Source organism: Anabrus simplex, chromosome 2, assembly GCF_040414725.1.
Source record: "Anabrus simplex isolate iqAnaSimp1 chromosome 2, ASM4041472v1, whole genome shotgun sequence".
Classification (NCBI taxonomy): Eukaryota; Metazoa; Arthropoda; class Insecta; order Orthoptera; family Tettigoniidae; genus Anabrus; species Anabrus simplex.
Genome location: NC_090266.1, coordinates 781,685,729 through 781,700,026, shown reverse-complemented (window position 1 = coordinate 781,700,026; position 14,298 = coordinate 781,685,729).

The window sequence follows — 14,298 nt, the reverse complement described above, 5'->3', positions numbered from 1 at the left end:
CAGATAAAACATGTCAAAATTCTTCAGATGAGATTTCTTCTAGTACCGTTCACATAATTACTACTGAAAAGGAGAAAGGATCTGCAGATGATGAAATAAGGATACGTGCTTCGAGTACTTAGTTAGAAATAACTATTATTTCCTCTATCTCAGATGAAGTTGAGGTTGTCGCAGGAAAACAGGTAGACGAAAATATACAGGGGCTATGTTTATTGGTAAATACACTGACTGACAGAGCAAATGCAACACCAAGAAGGAGTGGTTCGAAAGGGATGAAAGTTGGGGAAAAAACAGAGACGGCACGGACGAATAATTGATGTTTATTTCAAACCGATATGCAGGTTACACAATGCGCACGGCATCGACTCAGTAGGATGTAGGACCACCGCGAGCGGCGATGCACGCAGAAACACGTCGAGGTACAGAGTCAATACGAGTGAGGATGGTGTCCTGAGGGATGGTTCTCCATTCTCTGTCAACCATTTGCCACAGTTGGTCGTCCGTACGAGGCTGGGGCAGAGTTTGCAAACGGCGTCCAATGAGATCCCACACGTGTTCGATTGGTGAGAGATCCGGAGAGTACGCTGGCCACGGAAGCATCTGTACACCTCGTAGAGCCTGTTGGGAGATGCGAGCAGTGTGTGGGCGGGCATTATCCTACTGAAACAGAGCATTGGGCAGCCTCTGAAGGTACGGGGGTGCCACCGGCCGCAGCACATGCTGCACGTAGCGGTGGGCATTTAACGTGCCTTGAATACGCACTAGAGGTGACGTGGAATCATACGCAATAGCGCCCCAAACCATGATGCCGCGTTGTCTAGCGGTAGGGCGCTCCACAGTTACTGCCGGATTTGACCTTTCTCCACGCCGACGCCACACTCGTCTGCGGTGACTATCACTGACAGAACAGAAGCGTGACTCATCGGAGAACACGACGTTCCGCCATTCCCTCATCCAAGTCGCTCTAGCCCGGCACCATGCCAGGCGTGCACGTCTATGCTGTGGAGTCAATGGTAGTCTTCTGAGCGGACGCCGCGAGTGCAGGCCTCCTTCAACCAATCGACGGGAAATTGTTCTGGTCGATATTGGAACAGCCAGGGTGTCTTGCACATGCTGAAGAATGGCGGTTGACGTGGAATGCGGGGCTGCCACCGCTTGGCGGGGGATGCGCCGATCCTCGCGTGCTGACGTCACTCGGGCTGCTCCTGGACCCCTCGCACGTGCCACATGTCCCTGCGCCAACCATCTTCGCCACAGGCGCTGCACCGTGGACACATCCCTATGGGTATCGGCTGCGATTTGACGAAGCGACCAACCTGCCCTTCTCAGCCCGATCACCATACCCCTCGTAAAGTCGTCTGTCTGCTGGAAATGCCTCCGTTGACGGCGGCCTGGCATTCTTAGCTATACACGTGTCCTGTGGCACACGACAACACGTTCTACAATGACTGTCGGCTGAGAAATCACGGTACGAAGTGGGCCATTCGCCAACGCCGTGTCCCATTTATCGTTCGCTACGTGCGCAGCACAGCGGCGCATTTCACATCATGAGCATACATCAGTGACGTCAGTCTACCCTGCAATTGGCATAAAGTTCTGACCACTCCTTCTTGGTGTTGCATTTGCTCTGTCAGTCAGTGTAACTTCTCAATTAGCGCTAAGCGGTTAGATAGTGATGGGCAAAAACTTACTCTATAATGAATAAAGTTACTCAAGTGTGATTTTTGAAAGACCCATGTATATTATTATTGTGAAGGAGAATTCCAGGTGCTGGTACAGTACTTCTGAGAACTTTTCAATTGTCCGGAGCCCACAGAGAGATTCGAGGTGGAAGAACCCAAAGAGAGACTTATTGACTCCACACCTCCGACTCAACTGGAGATCCACCAACATATCCTCAGACTCAAAAACAACAGGGCATCTGGGGAAGGTGGCATTGTGGCCGAACTGTTAAAAAACCTCGGACGAAACTCACTTAGAGAACTCAAGCAGTTTTGTTTTGCTAGGGACTTTACGTCGCACCGACACAGATAGGTCTTATGGCGACGATGGGATGGGAAAGGCCTAGGAGTTGGAAGGAAGCGGCCGTGGCCTTAATTAAGGTACAGCCCCAGCATTTGCCTGGTGTGAAAATGGGAAACCACGGAAAACCATCTTCAGGGCTGCCGATAGTGGGATTCGAACCTACTATCTCCCGGATGCAAGCTCACAGCCGCGCGCCTACACGCGCACGGCCAACTCGCCCGGTCTCAAGCAGATTAGCACGGACATCTGGATATCAGAACAGCTGCCAGAAGAATGGAAATGCGCACTGATACACCCACTGCACAAAAGGGGTGACCGCACAGATGTGAACAATTATAGGGGTATTTCACTAGTCCAAGTAACTTACAAGATCCTTTCAGCGTGCCTACGTCAAAGGACACAGGATCAGCTAGAACATAAGATTGTTGAATACAAGGCATGGCTTCCGCCCTGGTCGCTCTCGCGCAGAACAAATCTTCAACCTAAGTACAACTTTTAAAATCAAAGCCCTCCGGAACACTCTAGTCATATGTACTTTTGTTGACTTCAGTAACCCCTATGACTCTGTTGACCGCCAGTCGTTGTTCAACATCCTTCGTGAACAAGGTTTGGATAGCAAGACACTGCGCCTGATCAAACAGACATTGACAGACACGACATCCAAAGTGAAATTCATGGGGGAAATATCTGAACCCTTTGAGTTCAAGACAGGCGTTCGTCAAGATGATGGTCTTTCACCGCTCCTCTTCAGTCTAGTGTTAGATAAAGTCATCAAGGAATGGGAGAAAGAACTGGAGATACAAAACCACTGGAAGTCAGTACGACTAGGACGACGCAAGGATGGACTAGAGGTCAGTTGTCTTGCTTTCGCAGACGATCTGGCACTACTAACAGATAACGAAACCACTCCAATGAGACAGATAGAAGTACTTAAAGAGTGTGCAGAAAAGGTAGGCCTAGAAATCTCCTACCAAAAGAATGAGTTCTTCTGCACAAAATTCGATATTGTGCCCGTCGTAGTCAGTCTGCGAACACGAGACACCCCAGGGGTGCTCAGTTCGGTGGCTGTAGGCTTATAAAATAAATGAATGTGGCAGGATTATCATAGGGTTCATCAAATAAGTGCGTTCCAAGTATAGAACAAATGTGACACTTTTATTCAATTAAATGCATTATTGGCCATCCTGAAATCTATGATTATGATTATGATCGTTACGTTATGGAATTTAATATGACTCTTGATGTAACAAACCTAGGCACAAACAAATGGGATGGTACACGACAGTTGTTTCCCTGACATTCTAACAGAGTATTTACATTGTGAAAAATTTTTTTTCGTCTTTAAAGTTATTAAGTTATTTGTTCAAAGTTGAATTGAAAATTTCATTCAGAAAAATGAGGTCTGGGCCAAGCCTTCATCGATAATCTGGAAAAAATGCAGTAATTGTAAGAACGATTATAATAAAGAAATATCCAAGATTCAAAAAGTTAACACTTATGACAAAATAATAAAATTTACAGTCGTTATCTTAACGACAAAATGAAAAGTTGAATTTGCCTTGGTTTTCTCTAAGTTAATCCGAGACGTCGGATATACCTGTTCACGTCGTCTCACATCTCTTTCCGTGAGAATTATACTGAACGTTAAGTATTTGACCAACAATTAAACAAAATAAAACGCCTCCTGGGCTTGCAAACGTAAGTAAATGGGGAGAATACCATCCATGTGGAAATCCTGTCCACTATCAATCGATAATATCAGTGTCACATATTTCAGAACAGAACACATAAAAAAATAATCCTCTAAATATTAACAAATAACTACTTCTACAGCTAACTACGGAAATTGTCAAGAAGACTGTAAGTACCAAGAAGAAAATATCTACACTATGTACATGTCGACGAGTGTCGATCAACCGTATTACTCTCCTGTTAACGAATTTATTGAGTTACAGCAAGATAGAGTTATCACATGGGAGCGAAAAATTGCATCAACGAATGAGCTGGTATAGTCACGAATCAGATATTATTTAGATATTTCGTCGAAGACCTGTTCTTCAGACCTAAGGCCTTCTCGAACATTCATCTGTACCTTGAGCTTGAAATTACTGGATTACTTGAGAAAATTTGGGATATTCCCACGAATTAAAAAGTACATCAATTAACATGGACTTTCATTTTCTTCATCTGAAGACACCAATATTAGGCTACACTGCATTTATCGCGAATAATCCATTAACATGTGAAAAGCTCAGTTTCGCGAAGATTTGTGCCATGCACAATTATTCCATATACTCTACACGTACAGTGTACCACAATGACGACCCTAACTTGTCGCATCCTAATCTCAAATATGTGTAGCCGTGAAATATCAGGACCTACCAACGTCCTACAAATACATAATATCCACTTAAAAGTGTCTCAATGATTAATTACTCCAACTAATTATCACATGTTCCCAATGCACATGTTCACATTAAATTCGTACATAGAATTCGGACTCAATATCCCGATGACACGTTGTCTCAGACACGAGGTACAAGTAGAAGTTCCAATACAAGGAAAATATAGAAAATGTGGACGAAATATCCTACCATTAAATCCATCTGACATAAATTAATTCATATTCGTGACGAAATTTACTCAATAAGCAAAGATGGTGTCGATAACACATGGATAACTCTATCAGAACCCTCACTGTCAAATTCATGGCCACATGGTCATTAAGTAATCACATGTGTCAGTTTTACGACGTATTCGAGCAAATAAACAACCATAAAATGTGTCAAAATAGCTTACTAAGAAGAACGAAAGAAAGAATAGAACAAAACTACATAGAACAGATATAAATGAGACGTAATCGACTTAACTTATAGAGAAATCTTCATGTCTGGAAGTCTGGGTTCTCAATCAGCCATGCCAGGATGAAAGAATCTGCATCCCGACGCCGCCAACGATGGTCAAAGGTTTAGAACTTCATGGTGAAGCACTGGTAATCCATGATGTGAGATTCCGTCCTCTTCTGGAAATATTCACGTCCACGTCTTCCGCGTCCACTCGTAAGAAAGCTGAAACTTACACAAAATGCTTTAGAGTAGGCTCCAAACACACACGTAACTGTATTTTGGAAATGACACGTACTTAAGGGATTAATATCTGCACATTCGACGTCTGATCACAGCACTGTTCTAAATTGTATCCAATTTTCAGACGTGTAGAGCACAGGAGTGAAGCCAGTATTCACGACGTTCCACGCTGAGCGACTGAAGGTGATAGTCCAGGACACGCCAGTGTATGTGTGAGAATGAGTATTCGTATCACATGACTTAAATATCATGTCTGGTGCACATGCACGGAAGTAAAGTCAATTTAGGAACTAAATTCTTCTACTGTACGAATCTACAACTTCATCACCATTTTAGCCACAAGGTCGTGCAAATTATTTCAAAATTTCAGTTTTAATTTATATCCTCCAAATGTGCTATTCTTTTATCCAGTTTATTTTACTATAGTTCTTGGGCCTTCCGTAATTATGCACGTCGCCACCAAAGATATTACAAATATTTCATTCATTTCATTCCTCGCAATTACAGGTGACACGCGCTGGCCTCCTTCTCTCACTCGCCAACCTTCATTTTTTTATTTTTATTCCGTTAGCCAGTCGGCCGCTCTCTGCACAAAAAAAAACTCGTTCTCGCCCTTGTTCAAGGTCGCGCGCACCCCATCTCGCCGACAAGCGAACACAAGCCGCACCAACACCTGTTCACTCTGTGGCCTCACGGTCACATCCACCTCTTACTGGGACAAAAATTTTTAAACAAGGTTAAAAATTTTTAGATCGTTTTCATTCCTTAAAATGTGGTCCGTATGCTGTTTACTTCACTGTTTAACTTTCAGGCATCTGTCAGTTGTCTGCACGGTAGTCATTCTGCACGACACAAAGTGGTATTTCTTCGACAGCCGACCTGGGTCTTTTCTTTTTTCTTTCTTCACTCTTCTGCTTTACGGTAGAGTCTTAGGTTCGAGGCATTGAATATAACTGTTCACAGGAGAGTAATGGTTTGATATCTTCACATTGGAGTCTTTCTTCTGGCACCCTGATTTTCAGGTTGATATTGCGGTGCCGAAGGATTTAATCTATCGTCATGAGGTGAACTCCGGTGTCGCTGGAACTGTGGGCTCTCGGCTCCCATCACATCTGGATCGGTGTCTTGATTATGAATGGCGTCCTTCCATTTCGAGCCTTTTTCAGTTTCCTTCCTTAATTCTTCAATGTACCTCATGCTTTCTCGATGACGGTTCTCCATTTCGTCTCTGAAATTCTGGTAGTTACGATCCGAATAATATCTAGGTCTATCATAGGGCCTATTCCGTCTGTAGTCCTGTGGTCGGTCCCGTATCCTGTAATTTCCCCTTCTTCGGACATTCTTCGGATCTTCCATCCTGTCCTCTCTGGGTCTCGTTCTTCTCTCTTCCCATCGACGGTCGTACGCTCTGGGATGGTTTTTGTACTCTTTAGGTCCACTCTGATTTCCGTTTTCAGGCATTGGAGTCGAATTTCGGTTTTTCGGAGTGTCTATTACGTTGACCTGATAAGTATTGCTCCTTTGAGTTTTCGGTACTGTTGAGACATTCATGGTATGGTCGAGCTGTCTGAGGATAGCCTCAGCCTGCACGGCGGTCTGAACATTAGCAGCAATGAGTAAACGCTGTACTTCCACAGGAAACTGCTTTGTTATCGCCTGGACCAACTCATTTTCAGATGGTGGAGTGTCGAGGTCTTTCATTCGTCGTACTTGATTACAGAAGTAATTAGCGTACTGCGTCTGCCCATCTATGGAATATTTTCGTGAATACAAATCTAACCGTAGTGCTTGTTGCAGATCCGCTCCCCAGTATCTCTGTAGGAACAAGCGCTTGAAACCTTCATAGTCTTCAAACGTATAACGGAAAGCATGGTACCAGTTGAGCACGTCTCCCTCTAAAAATTTCTCCGCTGTCCGCAGATGTTTTTCAGTAGGGATCTTCTGTTCACGAATATATTCATCAAGGTCCCTAATGAAATTTTTAGGTGTGACCCCATTTAAGTTGTTGAATTTTCTAGGCCTGTCCTCGCTCATTCGGATAAAATTAATGATTTGAGGTACACTTTGTGCCGGTGTAGTACTGAGATTTACTGTGGGTTGTTCAATGTGGGTAATATTCTGAGACGATTCAGCTACGGGCGATATTCCTTCTGTTACAGTAGATTTAGCCTGTACGACCTCTTCGACATTACTCTGTCGGTCCATTAATGATGTCACTAAGACCCTAGTGCTCCTATCCTGCAACTTCAAGAATCCTACTTCTTTTTCTAATTTTTGGAGGGCGTCCATATTTTCCTCCATTTTCTGTTTCCCGGACTTGACATCTCCGGCAAGATTAATAATTTGTTCGAGTATTTCCGACTTGTCCTTGTCAATCATGCTCTTGATATCATCGAACTGGAGTGAAATATCTTGTATCTCCATTTGGTTGACTGAGATACTGTCCTTTACGGAACGGAGATCGTCGTCGACCTTCTCTTTTATTTTCTTTAAGTCTTCTGTGACCTCTCCTCTAAGATTTTTCACTTGTTCCGACATCTCTTCTTGTGCCGTAGAAATCTCTACCTTTATAACATCTATCTCCTTCCTCACGGATTCAATGTTATTTCTTACTAGGACTACGTCACTCTGAAGAGCGGTGACCTTCCCGGTGATAACCTTATTATCCTCTTTAATCTGGCTTGTCAAAGTAACAACTTGTTCCAGGGTTTTTTTCTGATTTTCCCTGCACTCTAACACGATATTGTCAATCCGACAACTAGTTTCTTCCAGTTTTGCATATAGTTCGTCACGACCCTTTTTCGCCTCTTCCTGTATCGCAGCACCCATAATGTTCATTTTTTGACTTATCCGCTCATTACTATCTTCCTGTATTTTCCTAAATTCCTCTTTATTCTCGTCCTGTGCTCTCCTGTTCTCTTCCTGCATTTTTCTGAGTTCCTCTTTATTCTCCTCCTGTGCTCTCCTACACTCTTCCTGTGCTCTCCTACTCTCTTCCTGCATTTTTCTGAGTTCCTCTTTATTCTCCTCCTGTGCTCTCCTACTCTCTACTGTCATAGTCTCTAATAACTTCCTAATCTCCTCGAGATCCATTCAATTATTCATAAAGTGACCTGTGTCAGCAAACGCCGAAATGCAGAAACTTTCCCCCAGACATGTTGATTGTGATAAGGCAAATTCAAGTTTCATAAAGAAAATTCCTAACCCTCATTTTTCCATGTGAAACACATCATCATAAGTAAAATATTCTGAAAATTCCGCGTACTCTGTTAGAATTCTACCTAACTGGGATGGCATTAAATCTGAAATGAACCTGCCGAACCTTGAATAATTAATAATTTGAGCAAGTCAATTTAAACCACGTGGAGAAGCAATTAATCAAATTCCACGATGGATTAAGCCACATTTTAAGCCACAAATCGAGCCCCACGGAAGGGACTAGCCACTAAGATGTGCCCGTCGTAGTCAGTCTGCGAACACGAGACACCCCAGGGGTGCTCAGTTCGGTGGCTGTAGGCTTATAAAATAAATGAATGTGGCAGGATTATCATAGGGTTCATCAAATAAGTGCGTTCCAAGTATAGAACAAATGTGACACTTTTATTCAATTAAATGCATTATTGGCCATCCTGAAATCTATGATTATGATTATGATCGTTACGTTATGGAATTTAATATGACTCTTGATGTAACAAACCTAGGCACAAACAAATGGGATGGTACACGACAGTTGTTTCCCTGACATTCTAACAGAGTATTTACATTGTGAAAAATTTTTTTTCGTCTTTAAAGTTATTAAGTTATTTGTTCAAAGTTGAATTGAAAATTTCATTCAGAAAAATGAGGTCTGGGCCAAGCCTTCATCGATAATCTGGAAAAAATGCAGTAATTGTAAGAACGATTATAATAAAGAAATATCCAAGATTCAAAAAGTTAACACTTATGACAAAATAATAAAATTTACAGTCGTTATCTTAACGACAAAATGAAAAGTTGAATTTGCCTTGGTTTTCTCTAAGTTAATCCGAGACGTCGGATATACCTGTTCACGTCGTCTCACATCTCTTTCCGTGAGAATTATACTGAACGTTAAGTATTTGACCAACAATTAAACAAAATAAAACGCCTCCTGGGCTTGCAAACGTAAGTAAATGGGGAGAATACCATCCATGTGGAAATCCTGTCCACTATCAATCGATAATATCAGTGTCACATATTTCAGAACAGAACACATAAAAAATAATCCTCTAAATATTAACAAATAACTACTTCTACAGCTAACTACGGAAATTGTCAAGAAGACTGTAAGTACCAAGAAGAAAATATCTACACTATGTACATGTCGACGAGTGTCGATCAACCGTATTACTCTCCTGTTAACGAATTTATTGAGTTACAGCAAGATTGAGTTATCACATGGGAGCGAAAAATTGCATCAACGAATGAGCTGGTATAGTCACGAATCAGATATTATTTAGATATTTCGTCGAAGACCTGTTCTTCAGACCTAAGGCCTTCTCGAACATTCATCTGTACCTTGAGCTTGAAATTACTGGATTACTTGAGAAAATTTGGGATATTCCCACGAATTAAAAAGTACATCAATTAACATGGACTTTCATTTTCTTCATCTGAAGACACCAATATTAGGCTACACTGCATTTATCGCGAATAATCCATTAACATGTGAAAAGCTCAGTTTCGCGAAGATTTGTGCCATGCACAATTATTCCATATACTCTACACGTACAGTGTACCACAATGACGACCCTAACTTGTCGCATCCTAATCTCAAATATGTGTAGCCGTGAAATATCAGGACCTACCAACGTCCTACAAATACATAATATCCACTTAAAAGTGTCTCAATGATTAATTACTCCAACTAATTATCACATGTTCCCAATGCACATGTTCACATTAAATTCGTACATAGAATTCGGACTCAATATCCCGATGACACGTTGTCTCAGACACGAGGTACAAGTAGAAGTTCCAATACAAGGAAAATATAGAAAATGTGGACGAAATATCCTACCATTAAATCCATCTGACATAAATTAATTCATATTCGTGACGAAATTTACTCAATAAGCAAAGATGGTGTCGATAACACATGGATAACTCTATCAGAACCCTCACTGTCAAATTCATGGCCACATGGTCATTAAGTAATCACATGTGTCAGTTTTACGACGTATTCGAGCAAATAAACAACCATAAAATGTGTCAAAATAGCTTACTAAGAAGAACGAAAGAAAGAATAGAACAAAACTACATAGAACAGATATAAATGAGACGTAATCGACTTAACTTATAGAGAAATCTTCATGTCTGGAAGTCTGGGTTCTCAATCAGCCATGCCAGGATGAAAGAATCTGCATCCCGACGCCGCCAACGATGGTCAAAGGTTTAGAACTTCATGGTGAAGCACTGGTAATCCATGATGTGAGATTCCGTCCTCTTCTGGAAATATTCACGTCCACGTCTTCCGCGTCCACTCGTAAGAAAGCTGAAACTTACACAAAATGCTTTAGAGTAGGCTCCAAACACACACGTAACTGTATTTTGGAAATGACACGTACTTAAGGGATTAATATCTGCACATTCGACGTCTGATCACAGCACTGTTCTAAATTGTATCCAATTTTCAGACGTGTAGAGCACAGGAGTGAAGCCAGTATTCACGACGTTCCACGCTGAGCGACTGAAGGTGATAGTCCAGGACACGCCAGTGTATGTGTGAGAATGAGTATTCGTATCACATGACTTAAATATCATGTCTGGTGCACATGCACGGAAGTAAAGTCAATTTAGGAACTAAATTCTTCTACTGTACGAATCTACAACTTCATCACCATTTTAGCCACAAGGTCGTGCAAATTATTTCAAAATTTCAGTTTTAATTTATATCCTCCAAATGTGCTATTCTTTTATCCAGTTTATTTTACTATAGTTCTTGGGCCTTCCGTAATTATGCACGTCGCCACCAAAGATATTACAAATATTTCATTCATTTCATTCCTCGCAATTACAGGTGACACGCGCTGGCCTCCTTCTCTCACTCGCCAACCTTCATTTTTTTATTTTTATTCCGTTAGCCAGTCGGCCGCTCTCTGCACAAAAAAAAACTCGTTCTCGCCCTTGTTCAAGGTCGCGCGCACCCCATCTCGCCGACAAGCGAACACAAGCCGCACCAACACCTGTTCACTCTGTGGCCTCACGGTCACATCATATCAGTTTTGAACACGAAATATGGCAAGATCAACAGAATCCCACACTAAGTACCTAGGCGAAGTGCTCGAACCGACCGGAAAAGAGAAAATTGCGCAGAAAACTAGGTTACTTTTTTTGCTAGGGGCTTTACGTCGCACCGACACAGATAGGTCTTATGGCGACGATGGGATAGGAAAGGCCTAGGAGTTGGAAGGAAGCGGCCGTGGCCTTAATTAAGGTACAGCCCCAGCATTTGCCTGGTGTGAAAATGGGAAACCACGGAAAACCATCTTCAGGGCTGCCGATAGTGGGATTCGAACCTACTATCTCCCGGATGCAAGCTCACAGCCGCGCGCCTCTACGCGCACGGCCAACTCGCCCGGTAACTAGGTTACTGAAGATGAAGAGAGCCTTATACAAAACACAGGGTATCTACAACAAAAAATGTTTGTCCACCTCCGCCGAACTTGGTCACTATAACACTGTGATAAAACCGGAAGTGCTATACTCAAGTGAGCCACTGATACACACCAAAAGCGATCTGGAGAACATACTTAAAGAGGAAAGAAAAATCGTCAGAGAAATTATCGGCCCAAAACTCACAAATGAAGGGTACATGCTTCACTCCAGGGATACCATAGAGAGGTTGTCTAACCTCGCAGCAGACATCCGAATAAGGCGACTAAAATTTTATGGACACGTAACCAGACTCCCACAATCTAGACTTACGCTCAAAATCCAAAGATACATCCAGGGCTCAAGACCACTACGCCATGGATAACGCAAGTAAAACTCTATCTAGAAAGGAAGGCAGATTCAGCGGACATTGCAGACCCAATCGTCTATAGGCAAAATATATACAAGTGGGAAGTAATGGCAGAGAATACAATACAGCACCTAAAGCACCAAGACCGAATTGGACCGAAGAAAGGAAGAGGGCCTTTTGGTGACCAAATGAAAGAACACTGGAAGAACAAGCAGTCATGAATGCTTCACGTGGTCTGATATCGGCCTATTTCGTGTGTTATTATTATTATTATTATTATTATTATTATTATTATTATTATTATTATTATTATTATTATTGTTGTTGTTGTTGTCGAAGTGATAAGGTCAGCTAATATTTGTGCGTGGTTATACTGAAGCTTTCATTGGTAATTATTAATATACTCGATTAGAATGTGAGTATAAGTGATGATTTATTACCCTCACTCCTGATTATAAGTTTGATAAGTATATTCGGTGGTTTCTGTATCAAGAAATTAAAGATATGTTAGAGTAAACTGAATTATAAGTTATAAGATTACTTCAAAGAACATAAGACACCAAAGGCAAGACCCATCGCCCCAAGATCTAAGTCACGCTCAGATAGACTCCTGCGCTGACATGATGTTAGATGCAGGAATTCTATGCGACGATAAGAACGTACCTCGTACATCAATGGAAAGCATCCAGAATTGCGGAAATGAGCTTGATGTGAATCAGCAAATAGCGGAATATCAACAGAACGTAGAGGAGAATTTCGAGATTGCCAGACCATTGCTAAAAAGTATCATGGCAATTCCTCTGAACAATCTGAAGAAGGAAATTCGGAACGGCCTGCCAAATTGGAGGAAGTTCTAGATGCGGGGGAAACTTGCAGAATGTCTTGGAAGAGGACAAGGGAGGGATTAGAACAAAAACCAACAACTGTGAAGGAGCCGGAGCTGACTAAAACATCACTATCACTGGCAACCACGAAGAAAGATGATGTGGAATGGAAAAATGTCCTCCTCAAAGAGAAAAAAGAAGAACGATGAGATAAAAAATACGCAAACAGAAACCGATAGAAATGATCATGACGCAGCCACAGAAAGTGGAAAGAAGAGGCAACAAGATCTCCCCAAAGCACGGAGCCTTTCAGAAGCTGTCCTCATCACACCAATGAATGGTGAGACTTATGCGGATGTTTTGAGAGACATCCGGAGTAAAGTGAAACCAGAAGAAAGTGGGACAGATATTCGGTCAATTCGTAAAACAAGAGCGGGTGCTGTTCTTTCTGAATTTAACAAAACCACGCAAAATGAGAATAGGAACATCTTTAGTACCGGTAAATCTTTGAGAGCTGCCACTGGACAAGATGGTAAAGTGAAAGCTCTAATCCCCCGAACAACACTGGAAATTAGGGATATGGATGATGCTACCACTGCTGTGGATGTAGAAGATGCTGTAAGGCGGTATTTGGGGAATTTCAATGCAAAGATAAAAATTATAGTCACAAAACCGAACAGCAGGGGGCAGAAGCTCGCCATAGTAGAGCTGGAAGACAAAGCGGCTCTGCAACTTCTGGAAGCGGGTCTAATCAAAGTATGATGGCTCCACTCCAGGATACGAAAAAGAATCGTGGTACCCCGTTGCTTTCTATGTCTTGCTTGCGGCATCGTGCGCGTATCTGCAAAGGCCCAGACAGAAATAAGCTTTGCTTCAAGTGTGGAGAAACTGAGCACAAGGCAGCAGGCTGCAAAGCAAATCCACGATGTGTAATTTGTTCAGACAGAGGCGTAGAAGAGAATAAACCAAATCACGTACCTGGCTCAGGTGCCCGCGTTGTATTCCGTCAAGCTCTTGAGGAGGTTAAATGAAAAACAAATGTTACGAATTATTCAAGCAAATGTGCACAGAAGTCGGACAGTAAACGATCTTTTGTCTCAGCTGATCTTTGAGGAAGGAGCAGATCTAATATTACTCAGTGAGCAGTATCATGACATCGATCACCCAGGATGGTTCGCAGACGACCTTGGGGGTAGCTGCAATTTGGATACCGGATCTGAGAAAAGTTACGGTTAGAGATTATGGGTGTGGAGACGGATTTGTTTGGGTTCTGATTGGCAGAATAACATTTGTGAGCTGTTACTTCACTCCGAGTGAGTCTGTGAGTAACTTTCAGACGAAGCTGGATGGGCTTGAAGACGCACTACAAGGAATGGACAAC